The sequence below is a fragment of the Gopherus flavomarginatus genome, chromosome 2, assembly GCF_025201925.1.
Source record: "Gopherus flavomarginatus isolate rGopFla2 chromosome 2, rGopFla2.mat.asm, whole genome shotgun sequence".
NCBI lineage: Eukaryota > Metazoa > Chordata > Testudines > Testudinidae > Gopherus > Gopherus flavomarginatus.
The window spans coordinates 166,417,360-166,429,922 of NC_066618.1; the positions used below are offsets into that span (position 1 = coordinate 166,417,360).

Below are 12,563 nucleotides of genomic sequence, written 5' to 3' on the forward strand. Positions count from 1 at the left end.
ATCAACGGGGATAAGTTTCTCCTATTTCTAGCCCTCTCTTTGACTTAAAATACGAGTGTTTGCAGCTCTTTTTGTCAGTGGGTGATATATGCTACAAAAGAGAACAGTTCCACTGCACAGTAATATAAGTCACTCTGTGTGTGTGACCTTCACAGCTAATCTATAAACAGTGACGTTTCAGTCTGGACTCCACTGGGAACCTAGGGGCTGGTTGCACTTCCAAATTTGGGTGCCTAACGAGAAGCACCCAAAGCCATGTTTCAGCACCTCAAAGCAGCCACCCGGTTCTGAGAAGTGCATTTCCCCTGGGCTGTGATAAGGCTGCAGGGGCTCCGCACCAGAGCTGCTCAGGAATTTTTTAACGAAAAATGCCAGTTTGCCAAAACCAAAACTGTTCCCAGAAAGGGGGGGTCTGGACAAACCTCCCGACTCAAACATTGGAAAAAGGTCCAAAAAACCCGTCAAAATGTCCAGTTTCAGCATTTGCTAACTGAAAAGTTTTGGTTTTTCATTTTTCATTGCTTATTTTGAAGCACACAAGTTTTAAAAGGCCTGCCCATGTCACAGTCTCACCAGATCTTTTGCTTCTATAGCATCTCTCATCTCAAAGCAATTCAGGCGCTTCAGAAACTTACCCAAATATATCTGCACCCACCATTGGGGTGCAAGACAAGTGACCCCACCAGCACCACCCAGCGGTAACGCAATGAAAGCTGATATTCCCATGCAACTGCATGTGTGCTGGAGCAGGGCTTGAAGAAAAACAGAATAGGAACTGTCCTTCAATAGTCTCCAGCTCTAATCAGGGACATAACCGGGGGGGAGGGGAGGGATGTGTGCGCAAGCGCACAAACACACATAACACAACAGAACCAAATTTATCTGAACTCCTCTTATCCAAAGCTTCTCATTAGCCAAAACCAAACAAACTTTGCATCTCTGCTTCTATTCAGGCGAAAGAGATTCTGCTGCATACAGCTCTGTGAACACAGGTTTTGCAGGACAACCCATCAAGGCCCTTCAATTCACCCCCGACTGATGTGCACTCTCCCAATAAATGGCATTTGATCTCTACTGAGTGACATGCCTAGCTTGTTGTGAAGAAGCAGAGAGCTTCAGGATCTGATTTCCATGGTTTTGTCTCCAGCTCACCGGAATTGGAAAACCCAGATTTCTGGAACTAGCAGGTTAATTTGCATCTATTAGCATTTTTGCTCCTAACCTAAGGTTACCATGTGGAGAAGATCTCTCACCTAGCAGCATGGAGATGGGCAGGACAGTTTGGACAGATAAGACCTAAAAAACACATTTTAATTCTAAAAATGAAACACATACATAAACCCACCAAATTGAAACCATCAGTTGGGGCCAAGACTGAAGACACCAGGGGAAGTGGAAATTTGCCTAGATAAAGCTGAGCGCAGCCGTGCTACATCTGGGCAGCTGTGAAGCTGTGTGGCTTGACACAAGTTCAGCCCTCCCGCGAATGAGAGCAGCTCCCGGTGAGGTCAGTGACGGCTCGGCCAAGGTCTGCATTTGGCCACAGATTGTATCCCTTGTGACTGAGAGTGAATTGGGAGCATTCAATGGCTGAGTCCACTGCCCCTACTCCCCTTAAGTGAGTGGAGGCTGAGAGCCCCACAGCCCCCACCTCTGCTCAGTTAAGAATTAGCCTGTAGCTGGTGGTGTCAATAGCTTTCAAAGAGGTGGCTCACTAAGGGAGAATAGCCAAAGGCAGCCCACGGAGCTCCCAAACATCCCTCATCCTTAATGCACGGAGGCTGACCATTCCCAGCTTGCAATGCCCCATCCTGAGATAGGGTGACCAGACAGAAGTGTAAAAAATCGGGATAGGGAGGGAGGAAATAGGTGCCTATATAAGAAAAAGCCCCCAAAATCGGGACTGTCCCTATAAAATCGAGACATCTGGTCACCCTATCCTGAGATGAGCAGCCTGGCTGCAGTGCATTCTGGGACCTGTAGTCTCCACGGGCTGCACCACACCAGTTTAAGCGTTTGGGGTGCCAGCACTCAGGTTCCTGGCCCACTGCCATGCCCTCTACTTAGCCCTGTCCGCCATGCCAAGTCTTCCTGCAGGCAGCTCAGGGACCCATGACTGGGACCCACCCTAGTCTCCAAAGCACAGACCCACTCAGCCATTCCTGGCCAACACCCTCCACAATGGGGTTAAAACAGGGCTAAGCCCTGCTTCTAAGTGCCACCTTGATTTTGCAATGACATAAAAGACAACGTCCTCTCAGTGCTCAGTCATTAATGGTCCCAGGGGCACTGTGACAGAACCAGCATGTTAGAGACCTATCCAGCTAATTACACTCTGCCTCCAGAACCACCCCCCTGCATTTTAGTTGGCCATAAGATTCTTCACTTCCTGTCCTAAAACATCGTCATTCTACTGTGCTTGGTTATACAGCAACTGTGTTCTGGACCCAGATGCAGCTGCCATTCAGTAGTGGGTCAAACTGCCTCTCTGTATCTTACCTACCATCATGGTGGATGGGAATGTGAGACTTCATTCATGATTGCAAAGTGATTCAAGATTTGGGGCTGGGATGTGCTGCTGATGTAGAACGCTGCGTTATTATGAGGATGATGATATCAATGCTCTTCTGAAGGCAGTGGAAAATAACCTGAATGGAAGCTGAAGTTTACCTAGCTGAACTTTAAAAAGATTCTTCCGCCTGGGGCTCTCTGCTTTTGTGCCACCCAAACCCTGAGAACGGCTCCCAAAGGCAGTCCTGCTTTGCAAAGTGGCTAAGGTTTGGGGGCAGTGTATCGATACAGGCACCTGGACAGCAAACAGCGGCTTTATCGCCACGCATCGGCGTGCTCAGGCGCCAGGCAGCAAGTCTTAAAATAGTCTATTGAATGTTAACAATTTACCCAGGGTTGGGAGAGGGAGGAGATTCTTTGTGGAAAAAGAAGTCTTTGGTATTTCTGGAAATTATTTTCCATCTCCAAGTGGTTTTGTTTATCGAGTGCACATGCTGCCCGGAACATGTCCTAATGTGGAATGTCCTTGCGAAGGCCTCTTCTGAGCACAGTGCTTTGCCAGGGCCCGCGCAGAGAGAAGATAGGACAGCTTGAAGCAGCAGCTCACGCAAAGTGAGTCAGTGCTGGCACAAAGCCCCACAAAATTCTTCCCCAATATACCTCAGAGATGGCTCATTTCAGCTGAGTCAAGGGGAGCTGCTTCCTGCTCAGCTAACCAGGACCAAATACTTTCATGGAAAATCACAAGGATCAGTCACTAGCAGTGATCTGTCCCCTGGCTGATGCTGGAAAAAGTGACAGGCAAAAAGTAAAAATGTGGATCAGAGAATGGGAAGGGAAGTGCCCCACTGACACTCCATTTCCACTGAGTAGAAAAGCGTTGAAAAGAAGCAGTGCTCCAGTAGAGCAGAGGCAGGAAAGCAGGGAGATAGAAGAAGAAGAACCTCTTCCACTGGGGCTTAACCAAACATCCCATCTAACGCAATCAAAATCAGCACTGAAAAGCAATTAGGCAGCCAGAGCAGAGGAGTTTACAGGGAGGGGCAAGACTGGGACTTAACAGCCTGGCACCTTCCTTTTTAAAGCTAAAACTCCCCCTATTGGAAGGGCGTGTCCTGAGTTTCCAGGCCCATCACCAGCAGGAACAGAGCTTTGCTACAGAAGTGTCTCTATTCTGTTGACAGGTCCCTCCAGGTCTGAATGGCTCTTCTGCCTTGCCCCACCCTCACATCCCCAATGTCTGTTCTATGCCGAGGCCCCGGGCACATGAGGTGAGGAAGCCGGGAGAGCATTTGTACCTATACAAACAAAGATGTGACTCTTCTTTGAGTTTGCACAGCTTTTCTATAAATCTGAACAGAAAATGGTTCATTCCCAAGGGCTGGAACGCGAACAGGGCTGCCCGTCAGCTCCTTCCAGCGTGCAAAACCTAGTGCTCCCCACGGTTCTATGCCCCTATCCTCCCCAGGGCACGCTGCAGAGTGTTTTATTTTTATGGGGAAGATTTCAACAACTAAAAATGGAAATGCTAAGATAGAAACCACACCTAAGTGCCCTTTAGAGACCTGGCTGCAGAGGCTACAATTATAACTGGCCCAATTACACCCACACTTCTATTTAAAACGGTGGACAGATCGCGTGTGCATCCATGTGCCCTCCCACACCAGGATGCCCTCACTAAGGCAGAATCAAACACCGAGCATGCACTCAGTTACCTGTGCACACCCTCCCCGGCAGAATCACACACACTGTGCATTTGCACAAGCACATGTCCACTCAGAGTCACACGCCGGTAATGCGGCTCAGACATCCTCTCACTGCGTGGAGGCCCCACAAAGGCATGATCTACTCCCAAATCCTTTGCTCACATATACACAACAGATGGGCAAACTTCAAAAGGTTCCTAGCTTAGACCTAGCTGTCTAGTTTTCTACAATGCTGCCCCTCACCATGGTACCTGAGAAAGCATCCAAGAACCCAAAGTTTTATCCAACCTCCTCGAATCATCCAAACGAAGATGGAAATCTCAAGAGAGCGGGCTCAGCACACAAAGGGCACGTCAATCCTTGGTTGCAAACCCAGAGAAAACGTGCATTTCTTTTGGACATTTCAGGGCTATGGAGGATTCTGACTTTACCCAATCCTGTTTGCTCAACTTTACAGCATGTGCCCAATGGTTCCAAAGGAAAGAGTCGGAAGGTATCCAATCAAGACCTGCACTCTGCTCACAGACCCTCTAGTTGCGTACTATTTGCCGTAAGGGAATCGAGCGGTATTTTACCCATGCATACGCTAACCGTCACCATATCCCACTGTCTCCCAGAGACACGCTGGTTTCCACGCTTTTCAGTCAGGGAATCTAGTGATCAAAATGTAATGTAGCAGATAAAACCCAAGGCTGCTTCTGGACTCGACAGGGATGCAACTTCTAACTCAACTCCCAGGCCAGACAACTGGCAGCCCGAGGGAGCATGGGGGGGTAATAACGGGTTGCTGGATATTTCAATATCTGACATGTGGGATTCACTTTTGTGTCAGTACCTGAAACCAAGCCGGTCTGGAGGGGCGAGCATGCTGGGGGAAGGAAATGCTCAGCAGTAGAAAGGGAAGGCTGATGGGATGGCGTGCGTGGGTTCTGCTCTCACTGCGGCTTTAATGGAGTCCGTCCCCAGTTCAGGTCATAACACATCGCTGGTCATAAGGGGAAAGCCACAGGGCTAGACGTTTTTTACCCAGCCACTCCCTTTGAAAGCAATGGGGACTCCTTCTTCCCCAGCCAGAACCACGGGAGCTTGTGGGTGCTGAGCCATACTGAAAACCGGGACCATAATGTGGGCATGAATCAAGACCAGAAGCTTCACTCAAAAACTATGACTGGCCAGCAGCTCAGTGCTGACTATCACCATGGCAGCTACCTTTGATCAGAGTCCTGGCTCCAGAATTGCCCTCCACAGGCCAGCAGGAATGGGCAGTGGTGTAAAGGGCTCTGGGCAATATCTTAATGCACCTTACGGTGACCCCCATACCCAGCAGAAGATCAGGGGCCAGTGCCTCCGAAGTGAATCCCCTCCCATCTCCCCCTGGAAGGATGACAGCAGCAAAGGGGAGACCTCGCAACAGAAGATAGAAAGCACGGACCAATGGGCTGTGATGGGGAAGTGGGGTCTCCCATCCCCAGGAGAACAGTGTGGCAGGGACATGGTTGAGGTACCAGGTGCAAAGTTCACCCCCCCAAGGCAAGCAGGTGACTGGATAATCACTTACCAAACACTGGAAGTAAGCATGTAACCCAGCTTGAAAATATGCGGAGCCTTAGGGGAAACTGCATATTTTTCACTTGAGTCTCAAGATAAATAAATCCTCAACCTCACTGCAAACTAAGGAAGTGTCACAAAGTGCTGGGACCGAATTAATCCCCCGCCTGCATCCCTCCTCGCCCCGGACTGCACTAAGGCCAGGAACTGAGTATTTGCTGAAATAAAGAGCAAATAATTCTAATAGCGTCTAGGGGAGAAAACAGTAATGCTTAAAGCAGACAAAGACTTGGAAAAATACATGCCCGAGTGTGCAGCATACGGTACTTAACCCTTCCATGCAGTAACCTTCTCCCAAGTCACATGTACATTTCCAGGAGCACATTGCAAGGGCTCACAGCTTAGGGGCTTCAGCAATATGGAAGGGATTATAAAAAGTATATTCCTAATGAGTAAACTAAGATCTCAGTCAGAAGCCTTTTTAAGACTTCCCTGAATTTGCTCCAGGCACCAAATCTGATGCAGCCATCTAGCAAAAATCTAACTGATTGCCTTTCCTCACCTTGGTGGAAATATGGGATCAAGACAGAGTAGGGAGGGTACAGTTTCACAACACTGGGATATCTTTAGCATTTCACAAGTGACCCCGAACAGGGGTGCTGTCTAATGGACAGGAGAGGGGACTGAGTCAGGATACCTGCCCAGCTGGCCCTTAGCCTCTGTTCCCAGCTCTGCTGCCAACCTGCCCACAGCAAAATCTGAAGCCAACATTTTCAGAAGTAGCCTCAGTTTTGGGAGCTCAGTGAGAGATATCTGGGGCCTGGTTTCCAGAGTTGTGCAGAGCTCCGGGTTCTCAGTGACCTCAGCTGAGCTTGTGGGTCTGTAGAGAATCAGGCCCTGGGGATCTCCAGTTGGGTACTCAGAATCAAAGGGCTCTTTAGAAGATATGGGCTGTAATCTCTCTAGGCCTCATTCGGTGAAACAGGTATGATCATATTTACCTGCTCGACAAGAGAGTCAGATGATTGCAAAATGCATGCAGCTCCCCAGATGAAAGGTTGCTAGAGAAGGGGAAAGGATGAATTCACTCAATTCCAGCAGATATTTTTCTGCTACAGATAAGACAAACACCCACAAAAGAGAAGGAAGAGGACCTCCAAAGCCTGGAAAGCAAAGGAGAAAGCTGAATTACCAAGGACTAGAGCCTTTGTGAGCTGATCAAACCTCAACTGTCCTTTTCAGCAGGCTGGAAGCTATAATGCTGTGAGAACACGCATCATGAATGCAGCACACTGGGACTGCACACAAAACAGGTTCTACTTCAGGTTAAATTTTTAAACAGCTAAATATACAAGGTTCTGGAGGGAACAAAAAATCACTAGCTCTCTTGAAGGCATGAAAGGTTCCCTTCCCAGCTTGAGCAGAGTAGCCTGGTTCCTTATTTTAAAGCAGAATCGGAGTCATGAATACGGTGGAGATTTGTAGTTCCCATGGACAAGAGCTGGTGGTGCAAAGCATGGGAAGAACCTCACTCTGTCCTTTACCACTCCAGGGCAGAGACTATCTTGACTTATTTTAATCCTCTCCAAGCACGACAATGGGAAGGCACCAGTGCATGCCAGCCACCCCTGAGATTAAGAGAGGAAGTGCTCATGTGCGGAGAAAATGGCCACTAGCCAAAGAACTATGTGAGGACCTGTTCTCCTGATCCCTCACCAAAGCCAAGATTTGGCAGGATACCATCTCCCTCTTCTCCCCCAGGCCCACCACCCCTACACTGTGATTTGCACAGAGAACTTGTTAGAGCTGCAAGAATAGCGAGGGAGAAACTCGCCTGCCTGACTAGGAAAGCAAATTTTGACTGTCCTATATATTCAGGACTCTGAAAAACAAACCACTTTCAGGCACACACGTTAGTCGTGCCACCAGGCCAACTGAGTACATCTTAAGGTTCAAGTCACCAAAAGGAAACCATATATTCAACTGTAAAACTGCAGCTTCCCAGTACCAATTTGTGGCATGCTAGTTACCTAACTCATCCAATCAGAGAACAGAAACATTGCTATGTGACTTCAGGACCTAACACAGTACAAACTGCACCCATCACGACTGAATATAAAATTCAGATTTTGAGCTGCATTGGTTTGATACATAAGTCAAGTGGTTTTGTTTGCATTCCTTGACTGGATGATTTATACAACTAACCGACACAGTATAAATTGCAAGCATCACAATTGACTATAACATTCAAATTTTGCACGGTGTTGGTTAATTATATATGTCGTCCAATCAGAGAACACAAACAATATCACAGAAGCAAACCAGCCACCACAATGCAAATATGGAGCATTTACAACCTGATTATTTTCTGAAGAAATTTGTGAATAACTTGGAATAAAGAAAAATTACAGAATCTCATCATGAATTTGTGAATAAAAAGTCAAAATTTGTTGAATATATTATCCGCAGTATTCCCAACTCCCAATTTTAAAATTATGAATCAAAATCATGAGATTTTTAAAAATAATAAACCTCGGGTTCTTCTGATTTTCCTTGGTTTTGGAGCCTTTAGGGCTTGTGTTTATAAAATATTCTAGGTAACCAGTAAGGCTAGACACTTATTTAAAAAAAAACCCAAAGCAGATATTCCCATGCAATTGCACGTGTGCTGGAGCAGGGCTTGAAGAAAAACACCAAATATCATGAACCGTGCTGAAATGGTGAGAGTTGGCAGCATTATTTTAATTTGTTAAGAGTTACTCACTCAGCTCCAGAAAAGTTCAACGATCTTAAAATGTGGTTTCAAAAATGCCGAATGGTTTGTTCATACTCTCACAGCAAAGGCAAGTGCAAAGCTTTCCCATGGGGCGAGTTCTCTGTATGAAAGGCCTGTCTATATCAGGGATTTTTACCCCAGCATAGCTACTCTGGTGTGGTACATATCACTGCAGGGCTCAAACCTCACTTTACACCGGCACCTCTTCATTGGAGGCTTGCACCAGCATGATGATCCTTTCTATAGACATACAGACAAACCCCTTGTTGGAGGCTAGGGGAAAGGCCCCTATCATTCAGGGGTGCTGGAATAATTTGTATAGTTGGGATGCTGAGAGCCGTTGAACCAAAGTGCAAATCCTATGTGTGATGGAAACCAATTCAAGCCAGGGAGTGCAGGACCACCCCCAGTGCCAGCAGCTATCATTTTATAAATGCATTTTAAAATGAAATGTTGCCCATTTGGAGCAGACAGAAAAGCAGCAGCACTATCAAGGGAACATCCAGGAATTCCTTGTAGTTCTGTTTCTGAAAGAGAAACTGACTGTGTTGGCAGTCGAGGGACGGAAACTGCAGATTCAGAGTCCCAACCTGGGTCACATAGGATCCATTAAAGAAGGCCAGGCCTCAAGAAAACAAATTCACTCAAGATCAGCCCCCAGATATAGCTGCATGCAGAGCTTGGAGAGTCTCAATGAAGAGTTTACTTCTGGCCATTTCTCATTCATGACCAAGGATAAGCAGAGGGCCTCATTTAGCTTTGTGCAGCTCAATGCGTTATAGGAGGGAGGACAGAGCACAGCCAACATTTTTTTAGACTCGCTAACAAACCGTCTAACATAAGGGGCAATAACTACAACAGGACCACCTTAATGGGATATTCCAGCCAGTGCCTCCCCATAGGGCCAATACAGGCTCCAACAAACTTACGCTCTAGCAAGGAGAACTACGTCAACAAGACATCACTAGGCATGAGGCGCCTGGGCAGGCATCTGCATTACAGGGCATTAGCACACTGCATGCCTGCAAAAATGATTCAAATAGGAGGGATATCGCTGGGGTGTCAAATGATTAGCAGGGCTGGAAAACTACCCAGCAGTGTTTTATGGGGATGCTTTTATATCATCCCCAAATACGGAATAGTAAATCAATGTTGGGGAAGTGTTTGGCTACATTGTCTAGGTGTGCCAGGTATTAAAAAAAACTTTTCTCAGACATTCAACTATGCACAGTACATCTGCTAAGGAAGAGTAAGGAAACATTTAGCTCAATGGCCATGTCTAGAGAAAGTGCTATTCCATTACAGAGACAAAATCGACAGGCTTGAAACCAGAGGGAATATTTTCAATGCAAAAGAGATTTTCCTCCCCCACTAAACTTTGTACCTTGAGAAGCTTTTTTTGGCTCAGAAAACCCTCCTCTTTTAAAAGGCAGGTCTTACTTTATGTGTTAAGGCAGCGCTCTTAAGGTCCCAGCGAGAAAACAGTTCCTTAAATACCAAGAATCTCGCAGCAAGCCGAACCCCTAAAACTGGCCTCACTCGCTCTCCTCAGACCGCAAGGTTATAATGGGAGAATGGAAAAAAGCAATGCATGACTGCCGGATAGTAATACAATGCAGGCTCCTTCGGGGAGCATGTGGGGAGCAGCAGCCCATCCAGTGAAGGTCTAGGAGAACGCCTGGCTGCAATGCTCTGAATCTGCCCACACCACCCCAGGAAGCGGCTGCTACTGGGTTTTGTTCAATTCGGACAGGAATTTCTTAGCACCTTGCCTATATCCTCTGAACTAGCCAGGCAGCAGCATGCCTGACATTAAGCTCGCAATAATCAATATGAGAAAATTTACCGGTGCCAACTATCCAGAGAGTTCACACAAGGTCAAGAAACAACCCCCCGCCCCCCAATTTCCAGTCACAGGCTCTCCAGGGCTCCTCAAAAACCAGCTAGTGGCCTGACCCCGGTGGCACCTGCCCTACAAGAACTCTGAAGCCACCTTTCCCCGTGACCTAGAGAGGAGTAAATCCCTCCCTGCAAACTCCAGCACGGGGCAGTCTCTGATGCCCTACTGTAGAAATAGAGAATTCAGCCTCAAGCTCTGGGTGTCCCTAACCTCTGACTGCCAGAAGCTGGGACTGGATGACAGGGGGTGGATCACGCCATAAATTGTCTTGTTCTGTTTATCCCCTCTGAAGAGCCGGGCCCCAGCCACTGCTGGCAGACAGGATCCTGAGCTAGAGAGACCCTTGGCCTGCCCTAGCATGGCTGCTCTTACGTTCCTCCCCTTACCCCAGCACAGTGACTTCAATGGCTCTCCTGTTCCACCAGGAAGGCGAGCGTGTCCCCGGGGTTTGCTCTGACCATGGGACTAAGCAGTTCGCTCTCCTTTGTGGAGGTCTGGTGGCCAGGCCAGGCACAGCACCAAGAAGTGCCCTCAACTCCCCCCGGTGGATCCTGCCGGGGCTCCCTGCGGCCGGTGCATCGCTGGGGGAGAGACAAGGAGGTGCAGGGCCCGATCCTGCAAGCGTCCGCGCGCACCGGCAACTTTGCTCAGGGCTGGGGCTGCGTTGCTCCCAGGATCGGGCCCGTGCGAGGGACGCGGCGAACTCTGCCCAGCACAGAGCGGGAGGCTGCTGCGGGCTCCCAGCGCCCCGCTCCCCGGGTATCGCAGGCCGGGACGGGGCCGGAACCAGCCCCCGCCGTTCTGCCCCAGCGACTGCTGAGCAAGGTCTGGCGGCTCCCTCCGGGGCCCCATGCCCCAGGCTGGCGCGGGGACGGGAAGCAGTGGGGTGCATTCCAGCCTCCATCACAGCCCCCCGGCGGACACTGACCCTTCCGCGGGCCAAGCTCAGGCTGCCCTGGGCGCACTCCGCAGCATTTCACCGCCAGGCCCCCCGCCCGGCGCTGGGGCGCCCCCCGCCCGACCCACTCCGGTCTCACTCAGCAGCCCCGCCCCCACGGGGCAGACCCCGGAGGCGCCCCCCCTTCCCACTCCCCCCAGGAGCGAGTCCCAAAGTTTGGGGAAAGTTTTCCCGCAGCTGCGATGGCGCCTAACGGGCAAGGGGGGCGGGTGGGGGGCCGCGTGGGACGCCCCCTCCCCCAGCTACTCACCGGTCAGGCTGGGCACAGTCCGCGGGGTCCAGTGGGGGAGCGGCCGCCCCAGGTGGGGCCAGTCCCGCTCGTTGCCCCCGGAGCTGCCGCACAGACACAATCCCCCGGCGGCGCCGGCTGTTGGGAACAATAGGCGCAGAGCCCTGGCCGGGGCTGGAGGCGCGCAGACCTCCCGAGCCGCCCCAGCTCACAGCCCCGGCTCCATCTAGCCAAGGGGTTCCCCGCGCGCTGTAGATCCGGGAAGGGGCTCGGCCCCCGGGGAAGACACAAGTGGCCCCGAGTCCCCTAGACTCCGCCGATCCCGGAGGCTGGAAGCCCAGGTGCCCGGACGAGCTGCGGTGGATGCGCTGCGCTCCCCGGGTTCCCTCCGTGTGCTCCGGAGCGATACACCTCCCTCCTCCGGCTGCTGCCCGGTGCCCAGTCCCACACTACGCGCTGCAGAGCAGGACTGAGCCCCTCCCTCTCCGCCAGCCCCTCCTCCGTCCTCCACCCCTCTCCTTCCCAGCTCCTCCTCCTCGCTTCGCTCAGCCCCTCTCGCTCCGCCTTGTCTCTGGCCCTGTCCCCTCTTCGTCCCACTGCCCCCCTGCTTGTTCCCACGCCTCCCTCCCCAGTCCTCCTCTCCCCCGCCAGCAACCTGCAGGGCTCACTCCCCCGGGCTAGCCTGTCCCGGGTGGGGCAGCGTCCCTGCCTCCGCGGGAGAAGGAATCTCAGGCTCCGGCTTCTCGGGGTAGACAGGAGCGGCAAGGGCTCGGGACTTTGTCCGGGACCGGGAGGCTCTTCCCAGCGCGCTGGATGGGCGAACAAGCCCCTCGGTACTTGGATCGTGCAGTGAGCTCTGAGCCCCCGAAATGCGGCTCCTCCTTCCGCACGGAGCTCATAGCAAAATCTTGGCTGTGGGGCACAAGGGCTGGGGA

The 12,563-nt window shown here is 50.7% G+C and overlaps 1 protein-coding gene across 2 annotated transcripts in view; it reads right to left on the reverse strand.

Moving 5' to 3' along the window:
- FGFR1 (fibroblast growth factor receptor 1) overlaps window positions 1-12,061 on the reverse strand; it is a 74,034-nt gene extending 61,973 nt beyond the window's left edge. For both annotated transcript variants that reach the window (XM_050939949.1, XM_050939948.1), the window contains exon 1: window positions 11,650-12,061. The gene's annotated coding sequence lies outside the window, so the exon portion shown is untranslated. The remainder of the gene's footprint in view (window positions 1-11,649) is intronic.
- Window positions 12,062-12,563: the final 502 nt, after the last annotated feature.